This window comes from Humulus lupulus, chromosome 5 (genome assembly GCF_963169125.1).
Source record: "Humulus lupulus chromosome 5, drHumLupu1.1, whole genome shotgun sequence".
NCBI lineage: Eukaryota > Viridiplantae > Streptophyta > Magnoliopsida > Rosales > Cannabaceae > Humulus > Humulus lupulus.
The window spans coordinates 210,324,434-210,339,482 of record NC_084797.1 but is presented as its reverse complement, the minus strand read 5'-3'; the positions used below and the strand labels follow the sequence as shown (position 1 = coordinate 210,339,482).

The window sequence follows — 15,049 nt, the reverse complement described above, 5'->3', positions numbered from 1 at the left end:
TTTACAGTTTATAATAAAGTTATGGTTATTTCATATGTATATTTTCCTTAAGATTGGTGTCTATGTGTAGTAGTTATTAATGGTCCAAAGTCTAGAATAGTTGGGTCGTTACATGACTGCCCTAACCACTTGTCCAAGAAAAATTTGGGTGATTCCGCCACTCTGGATTGTAACTCATGGAATATGGGCTGTTGGAGGGCCTTGGGAAGTTCCCTATTGCTTGCACTTGCTCCATAGGAATGTTGTTAAAATTCGTCATTGTGCATTGTTCAAATAAATGAGGTCCCCCACATAACTCACATATAATCTGCATCTGCATAACTGGAGCTTGAGCTTGAATGTTTTTCTGCTATAGCTGTTTGGTTAATGTTTCCACTTGAGCGAACAACATTGAGATGCCATCCAATTCATGCACTTCAGCCACCTTCTTAGTGGTTTCTCTTTCTGATGGCCCTTGATAGTTATTCATAGCCATTTCTTCCAATAGATCGTAAGCTTCATTAGCGCTCTTACTCATGTATGCTCCTCCAAACGCTACATCTATGATTGTGCGAGTAGTACCACACAAACCATTGTAAAAAATATGGACTAACATTCATTTTTCGATTCCATGTTGGGAACATTTTCTTAGCAGCTCCTTAAACCTCTCCCACGCATCATACAATGACTCACCATCTCTTTTGTGAAAATTGTTGATCTCACCTCTATACCTTGCAGACAGCGATGGTGGGAAAATTTTTGCTAAAAATTGCTGAGTTAGCTCCTCCCATGTTGTGATAGAATTGACTTCCAGAGAAATAAGCCAACTCTTTGCTCGGTCCCTCAATGAAAGCAGGAAAAGTCTCAACCTCACTGCATCATTTGTCACTCTGTTCATCTTAAATGTGGTGCAGAGCTCTGGGAAATTAGCCAAATGTAAGTTTGGGTCTTCCGTTGGTGATCCCCCAAACTAAAATGATGATTGTACCATTTGCAAAATAGCAGGCTTAATTTCAAAATTATTAGCCTCAACCGTTGGAGGTCTAATGCATGACTGTGCCCCCATTACAGTAGGTAGCACATAGTCCCTCAAACTCTTTTGCATTGGTTGTTGAACTGGTGCAACTCGTTCAGCAACTCCTATTTCTCCAACATTACCCGCTGCTATCCCATCATTAATATTCTCAGTGTTGTCATGGGAAATGTTGTCAACCCCTCCGTTACCTCTGTTCTGAGCCATTCTTTCTAACCTTTTTTGTTTCTAATTTCTTCTACAGGTTTTCTCAATTTCAGGATCAACAGGCACCCTCGATTCAGACCCCTGTCGTCGCATAAACTATGTGAATACCTGAAATCACAAATTGCAAAAGAAAACCAGAATGAGAACGGTATGAATGAAAAGCAACCAAATTAGAAAAAGAATTAATTCCTTGATATTAGTAAAAACAGTCCCCGGCAACGGCGCCAAAAACTTGTTATGTAAAATCGATACACAAGTGCACGTAATTGTCACAAGTAATAAAGAGTAAGTGAGATCGTTCCCACGAGGACTGTATATTAAGTACCAAGACTTAACTCCTATTTCTATTTGGCTAACAATAATTGAATCACAAGAATTAACTAAAATTATAAAACAAAAACATAAAATAAACTTCAATAACTGAAAATAAACAACGTTAAGAAAATTTAATAGATTAAAAACTAGGGCAATCAATTTCATCAACCATCCCCTTTAATTCTCCTTAACACAAATCTTACTATTAACATTAATAACTTATATTCCTACTAGGATATATAAGTCTCAATCTTATGCAAATTTTCTACATCTCTGTGATAAATAAACATAAGATAGGCATTAATATTAACAACCCTAAAACTACACAGACCACACAGGTACTCTCGTACTAATATGAAATCTATGCTTATTCAATTACAGCATATTCAATTCTTACTTCTCAGTTTTCGAATCAAAATCATATATTTCATGTCAATGGTGATCAATCATTCACAAGCATTAAATTCAAATTGAATAAATCACAAGATAAAATTGAAATCATAAAACTTGCATTAATTTAAAATAAAGGTTCATGAGAATCCATTAACACCCCAGAAAATTAGTTTAGTTCATGACAAAATTCATAATAACCATAGAATAAATAAAAAACATTCAAAAATACAGAAATTCTATGTAGAAAAGATGAAAACTGTGATGAATTATTTGATTCCACTTGCAATCCTCCACCATGTGCCTCTAGCCGTCTCCTAGGGTTAATCTTCCTCTAAAAACGTCATTAAGAAAGCTTTTATAATCCCTAATTAATTTTGTGTGAAAGGACAAAATTTCCCTTGAAAAATGCCCTAAATTTGGCTTCCGTACGGACTGGCGTCGCGACTCCATGTGATAGAGCCACAGCTCTAGTGCATTTTGCGATCCAGATTCCGTCTCTGGATTTTGTAGCTGTAGCACTGCCTGATAGAGCCGCAGCTCTAATTCTAATTTATAATAGAGCCTCAGCTCTGTCTAATAGAGCTGCAGCTCTAATTCTGGCAGATTCTTTTCTTTTTCTCTGAAACTCTTAGGGCTGCTGCTCTACACCCTAGAGTTGCGACTCTAATTCAAAATTTTCACCAAATCATCAATTCGACCCCCAGTTTTGCCTAGTTTCCATTCCTTAGCCCGTTTAACATTGTTTCTTCAAGAAATAAGCACTTTTCCTCCAATTTCAAGCTATTTCCTTAATAACCACACCTAATCCTGAAAACACAATAAACACCGGCATAATATTGCACAAAACCAAATAAAAGACTAAAATTGCATCTTAAAACACGCCATAAAAACATACTAAAACTAGTCCTAACAATGACTTATGAGTCAATGAAGATATTAGCACGTTGAGTGCTGGTCGAAAAGCATTGACTTATGAGTCAAGAACGACATTATCACGCTGAGTGGTGGTCGAAGAACATTGACTTATGAAACAAGGACGACAATAGTGTTGAGTGCTAGTCGAAAAGCATTGACTTATGAGTCAAGGGCGGCAATAGCGCGTTGAGTGTTAACCAATATGGTTATGCCTAATTAGGAGCGTGACATACGCTTGATTGACCTATTGGTCATGGAAAACTAAAGTGGCAGGTACGATGGGCCAAATCCAAGGCTGGTTATACAAAGGATAGGGCAAAGGGCCCAAGGGTGACTCATTAGTCCCATATCCTAGGGTATATTTTGAGCTATTGGCCCCAATATGTACGTTTGACCAAAAAATTTAACCCTAAACCGTTAATCACATTTAGTTACACGGTTATGGCCAAATGACTTGTTTAATAAGTTTAGCACTATTTAAAATATACAGTGTAACGGTCCCTGGGTAGTAGGGCATTACAAGTTTAATGGGACTAACTTTGTTCATTGGCAAGACAAGATTTGATTCTTGCTCACTACTTTTAAGGCTTTCTATGTCTTAGACAAAGACCTAAAAGCCTTGGGAGATCCCAAGGAAGATGATACTCAAGAAGTTGTCAAAGAATAGAAGAAGCACGAAGAAGATGAATTGATATGTAGGGATCACATCCTCAATGCTCTTTCGAATAGGCTTTATGATCTTTACACCAACACCAAGACCGTCAAGGAGATTTGGGAGGCCTTGAAAAAGAAATAAAAAGCAGTAGAAGAAGGTACTAAGAAATTCCTTAGTACTCAATATATGAAATTTAAATTTCAAGATGATAAACCCCTTCTACCTCAAATTTATGAATAGAAAATTATTTTGAATAAATTATCTACACTTAATATTGTATTTCCGGAACAATTCCTTATTGGTGCCATTATAGCCAAGTTACCTCCTTCTTGGAGAGGCTATAGAAGAAAATTCTCCATAGAAATGAAGGGATTTCTTTGGAGGAAATTCTCAAACACTTGAGAATTGAGGAGAGATCTGGTTCTGGAGAAATGAATGAGGAGAAGTTCAATGGAGAGACTTCTAAGGCCAATGTGGTGGCTAACTCTCCTAACAAGGACAAAGGAATTGGTAAGAACAAGGGCAATGGTAAAAACCCCTTACGGCCCAAGAAGAATAAGGGGCAACTCAAAAGTTCCAAGGAACCTTACTTTGTGTGTGGAAAGAATGGCCACTTTGCTAGAGAATGTAGGTTCAAGAGGAACCAAAACAAAGAGGCATGCGTCAATTCAACCTAAGATGAGCTAGTGGCAACACTAAAAGAAGCTAAGGCCATTCATGGAAAGGTGAGTGGGTGGTGGTATGATACTTGTGCCACCATTCATGTTACCTATGATAGAACTATTTTCAAGACCTTTGAATCATCAAAGGAAGGGCATGAGATACAAAATGGGCAATGAGAAAAGGTTTAAGGTTGAAGGAAAGGGAACCATTGATTTGTTCTTCACATTCAACAAGAATGTTCTACTCACAAATGTCTTGTATGTACTGGAATTGAGTAGAACCCTTGTAAGTGGCAATTTTCTTAACAAACCGGGAATCAAGGTTGTGATAGATTCCGACAACCTCATTTTATCTAAAGACAATATTTTTTTGGGAAATGGACATGCTTGTGATGTCATGTTCAAACTTTGTGCTTTTATTGGCAATTTGAACAATACAGTTTCTTCTTCTTATTGTTATATGCTTGACTCAAATTCTATTAATTTGTGGCATGTTAGACTGGCACATTTAGGATTTAGCACAATTAAAAGGGCTATCATATATGGATTAATTGATTGTGATAATGTTGAGCACGATAAATGTGAATCATGTGTTAAATCTAAAATGGTAAAGAAACATTTTCCTAGTGTTGAAAGAAATTCTAAGTTAGATTTTATACAAAGTGATTTATGTGAACTTAATTAAATGTTAACTAGAGGAGGAAGTAGATATTTTATTACTTTCATTGATTATTGCTCTGGTTCACATATGTAGATTTTCTTAAGAATAAAGATGAAGCATTTGATGTGTTTAAGGTTTATAAAGTGGAAGTTGAAAATCAACTTGAAAATAAAATTAAAGTGCTTAGAAGTGATAGGGTGGTGAATATTTTTCAAATAAATTTAACTTGTCCTTTCAAGAGCATGAAATAATTCATGAATGTACAACCCCTTATACTCCACAATAAAATGGTATAGCAAAAATAAAAAATAGAACATTTATTGAGTTGATTAATGCTATGCTATTACATTCTAAATTGAATTTTAGTTTGTGGGGTGAAGCCTTGCTATCCACTTGTCATATTTTGAATCGTATTCCCATGAAGAAAAATAATATCTCTCCATATGAGTCATGGAAAGGAAAGAAACTAAACATTGGTTATCTTAAAGTATGGGGGTGTCTTGCTTATTGCAGGAGCATCGATCATAAAAGGACCAAGTTGGATCCAAGAGCAATAAGATGTGCATTTGTGGGTTATGCCCAAAATAGCAAAGCTTATAGATTATTAGAGTTTGAGTCTAATGTAATAATTGAATCAAGAGAGGTTGAGTTCTTTGAGAACACACCATGCGATGACAACAAGTTAGAACCAACTCAAACTAGAGAGACTCAAGAGAAGACTCCTAGAATAATTTGTGAGCAACCTCAATTGCCTAGAAGGAGCCAAAGGCTTAAAGATTTGGGATCAAGTGAGAATTGTTCTCAAATAGAGACACTATACCTTGTTGAAGGTGATAATGTGGAAGTTACTTAGAAACATCCAATAGTGCTTCAAATAGAAGATGATCCTAAGACTTTCAAAGAAGCAATGTCCACAAGAGACTCCACTTTTTGAAAGGAGTCAATTAATGATGAAATGGATTCTATTATGTTAATACACACTTGGGATGTAACGAACCTCCAAACATACAAGACCAAATAATGCGAAAATTTAAAACTTTTTACTTGTAACTCATTGTACCGAAAGTCCATATAAAAAAACTTTTAAAAGATCGTGTGCGCACACTTTTAGTTTAGTAAACAGAAATACAACCACTCTTCCTCAGAGTTATAACAAAACAATTATCCCAAAAGAAATAACAACTTCCAGCCTTTTCGTTTCAAAATGGTGATCCATCAAAACCCTCCCCAGGTCAGGCCATATGTACATATCCACAAGCAGACTCCAGCGCTCACTGCTCCACTTTGCTTTTGCACATACCTACAACGTATAAAAACTAGGTAAGCGAAAACAATTAGTAAGAATAGCATTGCACACAAATATACTAAACCCTGTAACAGGTTGCCCTAAGGTAGTTACCGCTATCGGTCATTAGGGTATTGGATAAATTCTAACCCTATCATACTTTCTCAATAATAGTCCTAACAGAAAAAATTAAGCACATTGGTTGTGTCCAACAAGCAATGTTCATACATATCAAAACCACCTGCATTCAGAAAATCCCGGACATTCAAGATATATAACCATATCCAAAATAAATACTCTGCTTGTTTCTAATAGCCATGTTCACACAAAGCACGATAATTTGCACTCAGAAAATTCCCAAAACATACAATATATCACTCGTATCGTAATATCATGCACTCAAAAGATTCTCAGAATATTCAAATATATTTAACACACATCATGACTAAGCAATTAAATTATCAGCAAGGGATCCAAGCCACAACCCGAATCCAACATTTATGTCCTAGCCACAACCCGGATCCAAGACTATATACTTTTACCATGTCCTAGCTCCAACCCGGACTATATAACTGTTGTCCTGGCTCCAACCCTAACTATATTACCATTGTCCTGGCTCAAACCCAGACTATATTACCATTGTCCTGGCTCCAACCTAGACTATATTATGTTAAGGTTCTGGCTTCAACCCGAACTATATTACCATTGTCCTGGCTCCAACCCGGTCTATATTATGCTAAGGTTCTAGCTTCAACTCGAACCTACTTACCATTTAGCCACAAAATGCCAAAGAATTGCAGGAGTAGGCATTAAGCATACCCTGGTCTTAATGACCCAAACAAAACTAGTGTTATTTTACTACTACAGAACACACTAGTATATTCATGTTGTAGCCAAGAAAGATAAGGGCTAACTTACTTGGAGTCCTTAGTTCCCAGCTGGATCTTTAACAACACTATGCATTTTCCCTTTCGCAGTTACTTTAATTAATATAGTGTACTCGGATTAAAATATGGCATACTCTTATAGCTAATATTTTATGACAGCTACAAGCAATAAAGTTCTTTTAGAGACTCTATACTATGGCCTCTTATACACCTTACAGTGTATACGACCGAATTTTGTTTCAGTCTTTACAATAACATGCGAAAATCGTCCTCACTGCAACATGCTCTCCATGTCGTGCATCTTAATATTCTTTAACTAAAGAACTCTCTTATTGGGTAACTCGTATTTTGGTCTTAGGAAAAAGGAGTTTTACTCAACTTTTTATCATCTCACAAAGGTTTACCGTTTTCTATCATTTACCAAAATATCACTTTTTGACCCTTTACAAATAATATCCGACAATGTTATCCCGTTCTCTTAAAGGTTCTACAAAACCTAACTCCCATTCTTACAATTTTTATCCATAACCTAGGATCTCTTCTTATGTGATTTTTTAAAATAAGGGCAATTGGACCCTTAACTTAAAAATGGTAAAAAAAATCAACTTTTAAATTAACTCAAGCTGGTTTGGGATTGGTTAAGTCTCCAAATCCTTAAATATCTTTGCAAATGATTACTTCTTCTCATTTCCAAAACTTTACTTCCACTATTTAATTTAAAGGGGTAAAATCTCATTTTTAAACTTTTTCCCTAAGTTGATTTTTGGGCAAAATTCCTTAAACTATCGTTCACGTATTCAGTGTCATAAGGAAGGAAACTAGGCAAAAAGCCTCGCGTCAAAACTTGTTTTAGGTTAAGAGAACTAACCTCCCAAAAATCATTTTTTGTTAAGGTTCTAAATTACTACCACTACAAGAAAATTTTTTATTTGCGGTGGGTTTATTTGTGGCGAATATATATTGCCGCAAATAACAAAAATATGAGTTAAGAGTAGTTATTTGCGGCGACATTTTCGCCGCAAATAAGTATAACAAAATTGGTGTGTATATACTTTTGATTAATGTTCACAAGCGGAGTTTCTTTGGATTATTGGTGGCCATACGACATTATTTGCGGCGAATATTTTCGCCACAAATAATAAAAAAAATGGTAAATAATATTGGAGGGAAAATCTTGCGGTCATTTTTCGGCAATTATTTGTGGTGGTATTATTATTATTTTCGGCAAAATATTTCGCTGCAAATACGTTTAGGGTTCTAAATGAGTTATTGAAATGACGTCGTGTGCCTTATTTGTGGTGTTTTTCCTTGGTTATTTGCGTCGAATAGTTTCGCCGCAAATAATGGGTCGCATAAACAAAACAGCACCCCTTCTTCTTCCTCAATTCTGAAACTACTCTCTCTCTACACTATCTCTCTCTCTCTCTCTCTCTCTCTCTCTCTCTCTCTGTCTGTTGAGTTCCCCCACCACCGCCCTAGCCACTACCCCCACCACACTACAAGAAAAATTACTTTCAATAAGACCGAAAAAGTATTATCAAATATATACCATAACACTTTTTTATGTGTTAAGGAAAGCAATGTTATAGTAGGTCGGAGCACTTTCCATAACACTTTTCCATAGTTTTAGACATGTGTTATGGTATAGCCTATGATAACACTTTTGTTGTGTTATTTTAATAGTTAGATAAGTATTTCATTATGCTATTTATAAGTAGATTATATAACACTTTTTTGTACTTATAAAGTAGTGTTATGATACACTTTATAATAGCACACTTTCTGCATTATAGAAAATAGTTTGCATAACATAATTTTATGCTTATAAACTAGTGTTATTGTAAAAGATATAATAACACATTTTTTGTATTATTTTAATATTTGGATAAGCTTGAATTATTATTATATGAATCTGTACATTATAATTATTTTTTATTTTTTAATTCAAACCCGCTTCATTTAATATACTTAAGACACCCTTAACATTGCACAAATATATTTTTGAGTACCAATTATATGGTTCATAACACATATAACCAAATAATTGTGTCAAAATACATTCAAGAATATCTAAAAAAATAATCCAAAAGTCTTAAGATATTCAACACTGCCTAATTAACATAAACAAAACATTCTCACAATAGTCAACAAAATAGTCTTAAACAGTTGCATATTCAAAAGTAAAGGTAGGAATTCATGATCTTCCGAATGTTAGCACACCAAAGCCTTCCAAATCAGATTTTCTTTTGCACTTGACTTGTTGAATCTGGTAAATAAATTGTTTGATGCCCAATGGTGGATAACACTAATTGTTAGTACAATCATCAGAAGAACCAAAAGAAATGCCACACCAATCTATTGCAAAATCAAAAAAGATGTCTTTGAAAAGGTAAACACCAGAAACCAAGGAAAATAAGGAGGGTCTGTAAGTTATTTCTCACCGTCCAAAATTTAACTACTACTGTAACAGCCAATATTGCACCAAGCAGAAGAAGAAGACCAAGAGTAACAAATATATATATACCACTCAAGAGAGTCTCCAATTATCATCTTTTCTAAAAGCAGATTAAAAAAAATTCCATGGAAAAATAATTATTTTCATAATGTCAAATGTCTAAAAGCAGCAAAATTTAACTGAAAACTACATATACAAAAAGCATAACAAGTTTGCTAACCATTTGTAAAATCCACAAGAAAAAGATAGTAGAACTAGAATGCAGATCAAAGGAAGCAAAGCAACATAGAAATCAACCTTTGCTGGAACTTCATCATATCTAGACTTTATAACCTCCAAATAGGATACACCAGAAAATGCCACAAGTACAACTACAACAAAACTGAAAGTTAATAGCATACTTCAAAAATGCAATTAAAAATAAATATATATAAAAACCTCAAGAACTTGGCTTATAGCACGTTTTATTTTAAGGGAAATGAATTGATATGATATCAAATTATATATTTACCTGTGAGTATTCCAACACACACGTTCAACTACATATTGGAAAATCACATTGAAAATCCTTGTATAATGTCAAAAACTACACTTACACTCAATATTCCTCTCCACTTTCGACACTAGTTCATGAGAGAGTAAATAAAAACATCAATGATAGGAACTAAAAAAAGGAGCAATATAAAATTAAATTTTAGAATTTCAACATTCATGTCTATGAGTTATATTAGTTAATGAATACTAAAACACAGCTTAACAAACCTTTCTCTTTTAAGTAACCAGTTTATCCATAAAAATTAAAATATAAAGCAACAAAACTAATAAACAAGATGTGTCCACAGGCAGTGTAAACGAAGCACAACAATAACAAAATCTCCCTGCTATCCCTAGAGACTATACAAATAGAGAGCTGAAGCAGCATCCATGCAGCTTGGGCCAGGTGCACCCAACTAGAGTATTTGACTATATCCCTAAGTAAGACTCTTCTTCACTAGGATCTACGAAAATTCTCTTGTTTCTTTCTAGCCAAATCACCTCAATTATAACTGAACCCTGCATTCCACATAATCCTACTTTCCCACTTAAAAAAATATCGAATCCACTGTACAATGCAAAAATAGATGAGCAGAATTTCTCTGCTGTTTAGGAATTTTGAAAGGTAAATTTTACTTATTAAATGAAAATGAACATTCAGAAATAAATATTCTACTGGTTTAAATAGGATAATAGTCAGCATAATTTACCCATTTAAGTGACCTCAATACATTAAGCAACAAAAAAAAAATGACCTCAGTATAAAGTACAATTTAATGATAAGTGAAGGGTACATACCTCAAAAAATAAAGCAGCAATCCAACACAGGTGCTAAGCAGCCAAGCAAGAAAGCCATACTGCAGAAACACAGAATTTTTGGAGTGCATAATAAAAAGCACAGTCAACTAAACTATTATGGAAGTCAATATTTCTACACAGAAAATTGAACGAATAGAAAATTTTGAGTGCATAAATAGAATAAAAAATAAGAAGCCATGTCTGGCTAGAGAGAAGAAATGACACAAAGGTTATAGGCATCACTAGCCTATAAATTGACACAGAGTCAATTTTATTAAGGGGCAAAAAAAAATCTTACCATAGAAGTGTTACCATTTAAATATTCTCTTTTTTTTTCTAGTTTGTCAACCCTCAAGGAAATATATATTCTATTTCCATTTCCATCTGTATTTCTATAAACCAAATTTCATAATTAAAAATATATGCAAACACAAGAAAATCCTATTTGGACTGTTATGCTTAAATCATTCTCAGTAGTACTCTCTCTACCATTTTTTTTAATAACATATGCCACATAAAACCAGAAATGAAGTCTTAAGGAGGCTGCAATATTGACCACCATTCTAACTTGGTCAACCCATTGTTCTCTACTAGTCATTTTTAAGGAAAAAGAAAAAATCAGAAACATAGTAAGATCAAAATAGTGGTGTGAATGTGACTCAATTGCTACAATAAAATTACCTTTACAAAGCATGTGACTCAATTGAAAGATCATTGAATGTATTCCTTGTTATTTGGCTATTTTTTCATGTTCATAATAATGGTGTTGGCTTCTATTCTGCATCCCTAGTTGCAGATTGGTGCAATTATGCTATTTGTAATTTATGTATAAATTTTATTCAGCATATAATGTTCACCGGAATGGATGTCAACATATTTTATGAAGATCTACTTTGAAATTTGAAAGCAAAAGTACCTTGAGGGAGGCATTGGATAAGTAAGATATTTTTTTCTTGGTGTTATGGAGTATATAATATTCTTATTCTAGAACAATGCATTATCCTATATCAGTCAATTAAAACTATTTTAGGTCTGATCAAATTAAGGCAGTAGAAATCCTTAGTAGTTTCTACATAATTTAGGCAACATTAGATAGTCTTGGCTTGATATGCACATATGAAAGTTAAACTCTATTAGCCTCAAGAGCTGCATTGAGAATACAATTACGGTAAGTTTTTAGAATATCTTTATGCTCTAAATTTGAACTCTTGCCACCACAAACAAATTTCAGATTCCAAATTTACAATTGGCTGAATTGTATTCAAATGGTGTGAGCAGCTGCTGCCCTGTTTTCATGAAACTTTGGTACTTTAAATGATTTATTTTTTTCCAATTCTTCTTGCAAATGTGTTTCTTTTTTTATTTGAAAAAGTTATTCAAGAGATACTATTATCACCATTCACTGTCCACTGACCATCCCATCCCTGTTCAGGAGGAGTTGTTCTGGGATTTTCATGGTTGCTAAATCTAACTAAATAGTAAAGCTTTTCCTAGAGAAGGTAAGCTCAGGATCAAGTTCTTTCTCAGTTGTTGAGTATTTTTTTTGTGTTATGATAGGTGAAATTACACCGTGTTTTGCATTCTTAGTTTTCATGTGTGTATTTATATAAAAAGTTTCTTTCGAAATTTTAGAATCATATAGACAGATCCCTATCTTACTTGAATTCTTCCATAAAGTTTTGAGAGTCTATTTTGGCTTGGGTAGTATTATATATCCTCTTGTTTATTAGGGAATGAAAAATGTGAGGATTATTTTTACTACTTTAATTATTCTCCGAATGTGCTTGCTATGGCAAATCCTCAGCAGTGTTAATTAAATCGTTTCAGCAAATCCTTAGAAGTTTCTACAAAATCTCTTAAGAACAGTAAATAGTCTTGGCTTGACGTGCCCATATGAAAGTCAAACTTTATTGACCTCAAGAGTTTTATCTGAGACTACAATTATGGTAAGTTGTTTAGAATATATCCATGCTCTAAGATTTTTATCAATGTTTAAGATTTTTTAAGCTTGTTATTTAAGTTGTAGTCTTCATGATAGAAAAACTCACACGAACTCTTTTATACAAATTTGAGTTGACCAAATCTGTGTAGAAATGTATCTTACAACAACTTAGCATGTCTCCTGTATATTATCATAAATTTCTTTGTTTAGTTCACAAACTTTTCTTACCATTAATTGATATTACGTGTACTCTCTTTTTTTATTTAACTCATCTTTACAAACTGGGATTGCAGATTATGTAGTTGGGCAAGTCAAGGCCATAATAGAAAGAAGAGCATAATGAATCGTGGAATAGATGGAAACTATCTTCAAACTTTTATGTGTTTTGATTATGTTTTGTTGTTCACTTTTTAAGTAAAATATGTGGAGGATTAGTAGTTTTTTGTGACTTATGTTAATTGTAAAACTTCACCTAATAATTTTATTTAGTGGTGATAGTTATGGTTTGAATTGAATATTATATTAGATTTGAAAAGCATTATAAATACTTCCTGTTAGCAGTTTTCAAATGTTATAAAAACTATTTTTTCTTGTAGTTATTCTAGATAAAATCTGACATCATTTCCAATATAAAGGTTACCTAACCATCTATGAATACCAAGTAAAAAAATTCAAACAACACACAATAAGTTTTCTTCCTTATATCACCGCAACACACGAACAATTTTTCCAGAACCTACTTCTCTAAGACACACAAGTTTTCAACCTTCCGTTATCACCGCAGCACACAATTTTAATCTCAGAACCTACTTCTCTACGAATGAATATTTAAGATATTCAAACTCCTCTAACATTTGTATGATATTAATAAAAGAGTTAAGAGAACTTACTTTTGTACCTCTTGCAATTAATAATCAAGTTAATTAACTTTGTAATGCTCCTTGCCAATTTGATCCACAACCTAAAGAGTATAATTAATACCTAAAAGATTAATACAAAATCAAAATTAAATGAAACAATAAGTAAAAAAATTATTTTGCTAACTCATTTTAGTTAGTGCTACAAATTACAATCACTTCAATTGAGAAGTTATATCAATGAAGACATCTTCAATTGGAACTTCTTTAACGATTTGGGCAATCTACTCATTTTAGTAGATCATACATACAGTTGTCATGATTATTATATTTTCTTGTTTATTTTCTTCTATAAATAAATTCGTACATGCATACTTTATAACACATGATACAAACAGTGTACAACAATGTCTATACATAAAAAATAAATCTATGAGCTGTCAAACATATATTTTTAAATTGACTATTAGTTTTCTCAGGTCAAAACATGACAAAAAAATGTTTTAAGATCAATGTATATTCATGGTATAATTCATATTAAGTTTATCCAGAAGTCAATTTCAAGTCCAACATAATTTATAACCTTATATTAATGAAGACAAAATAATGATTGGAATTAAGAAAAACATACATGAAATACTAATAAAAAAAATTAAACAAAACACCACTACTTGTAATATTAATGGAAATTAATAAAAGGAAAATGTGGGACTTAAAAAAAAATCACCCCATGATACAAACTGCTAAGGAGCAAAACACTTGGAAAATCTCCTAGTAAACTCAGAAGCAAGACTGCCAAATGACTCTATTTATTTAGTTAGCAAACTATGAAATTGATTTTTATTTTGTTTTTCTTTCTCATATCGGGTAAACAAAGTTACAATTATGCCTAACATCTCTGATTTAACAAATGAGCAAAGCAAGAAAGAAGGAAATAAAAAAGAAAAGAATAGCAGAAAAACAACAAGGTTAAAAAAAATTGCCCAACATACACTACATCCAACCAATAAGAGAAAAAAAAAATCTAAAACGCAACTATAATAAAGGCTATCTAATTGTCAGAATAAAGAACTATACAAAAGGAGCACCCATCAGCATAAATAGAAAGTAATTAGACAAAAAGGGTTGCAGATGGAGAACATGTGATAAAATGAATAACAAGTATCAGAAGAACAAAATAACAAAAGATACGTGGTTGTGTTACCTTTTTATTGTGGAAGAAAGAATCCCAAAAGATCTGAACAGAATAAGAAAACTCTGTATTTTTCGATTCAGACCTAGTAAGAGAAAGATGAATAAAAATGAGACACAAGCTGTTAGAAGCAAATTGATAAAAAGCAGATTAGAAATAATACCACAAACAATACTCTGTAGAATATTGGAAACACAAAGATGGAACCGACCGAAGACCCAAACGTTGTAGACGGAGGACTTCGGAGACATCGTAGGCGGGGGGGTTGAACAATGATAT

The 15,049-nt window shown here is 33.3% G+C and overlaps 1 non-coding gene across 1 annotated transcript; it reads left to right on the top strand.

Moving 5' to 3' along the window:
- The first annotated feature begins 605 nt into the window (after positions 1-605).
- LOC133780782 (small nucleolar RNA R71) lies at positions 606-712 on the top strand. The gene has a single exon (XR_009869600.1). It is a non-coding gene; the product is annotated as a small nucleolar RNA R71 (small nucleolar RNA).
- Positions 713-15,049: the final 14,337 nt, after the last annotated feature.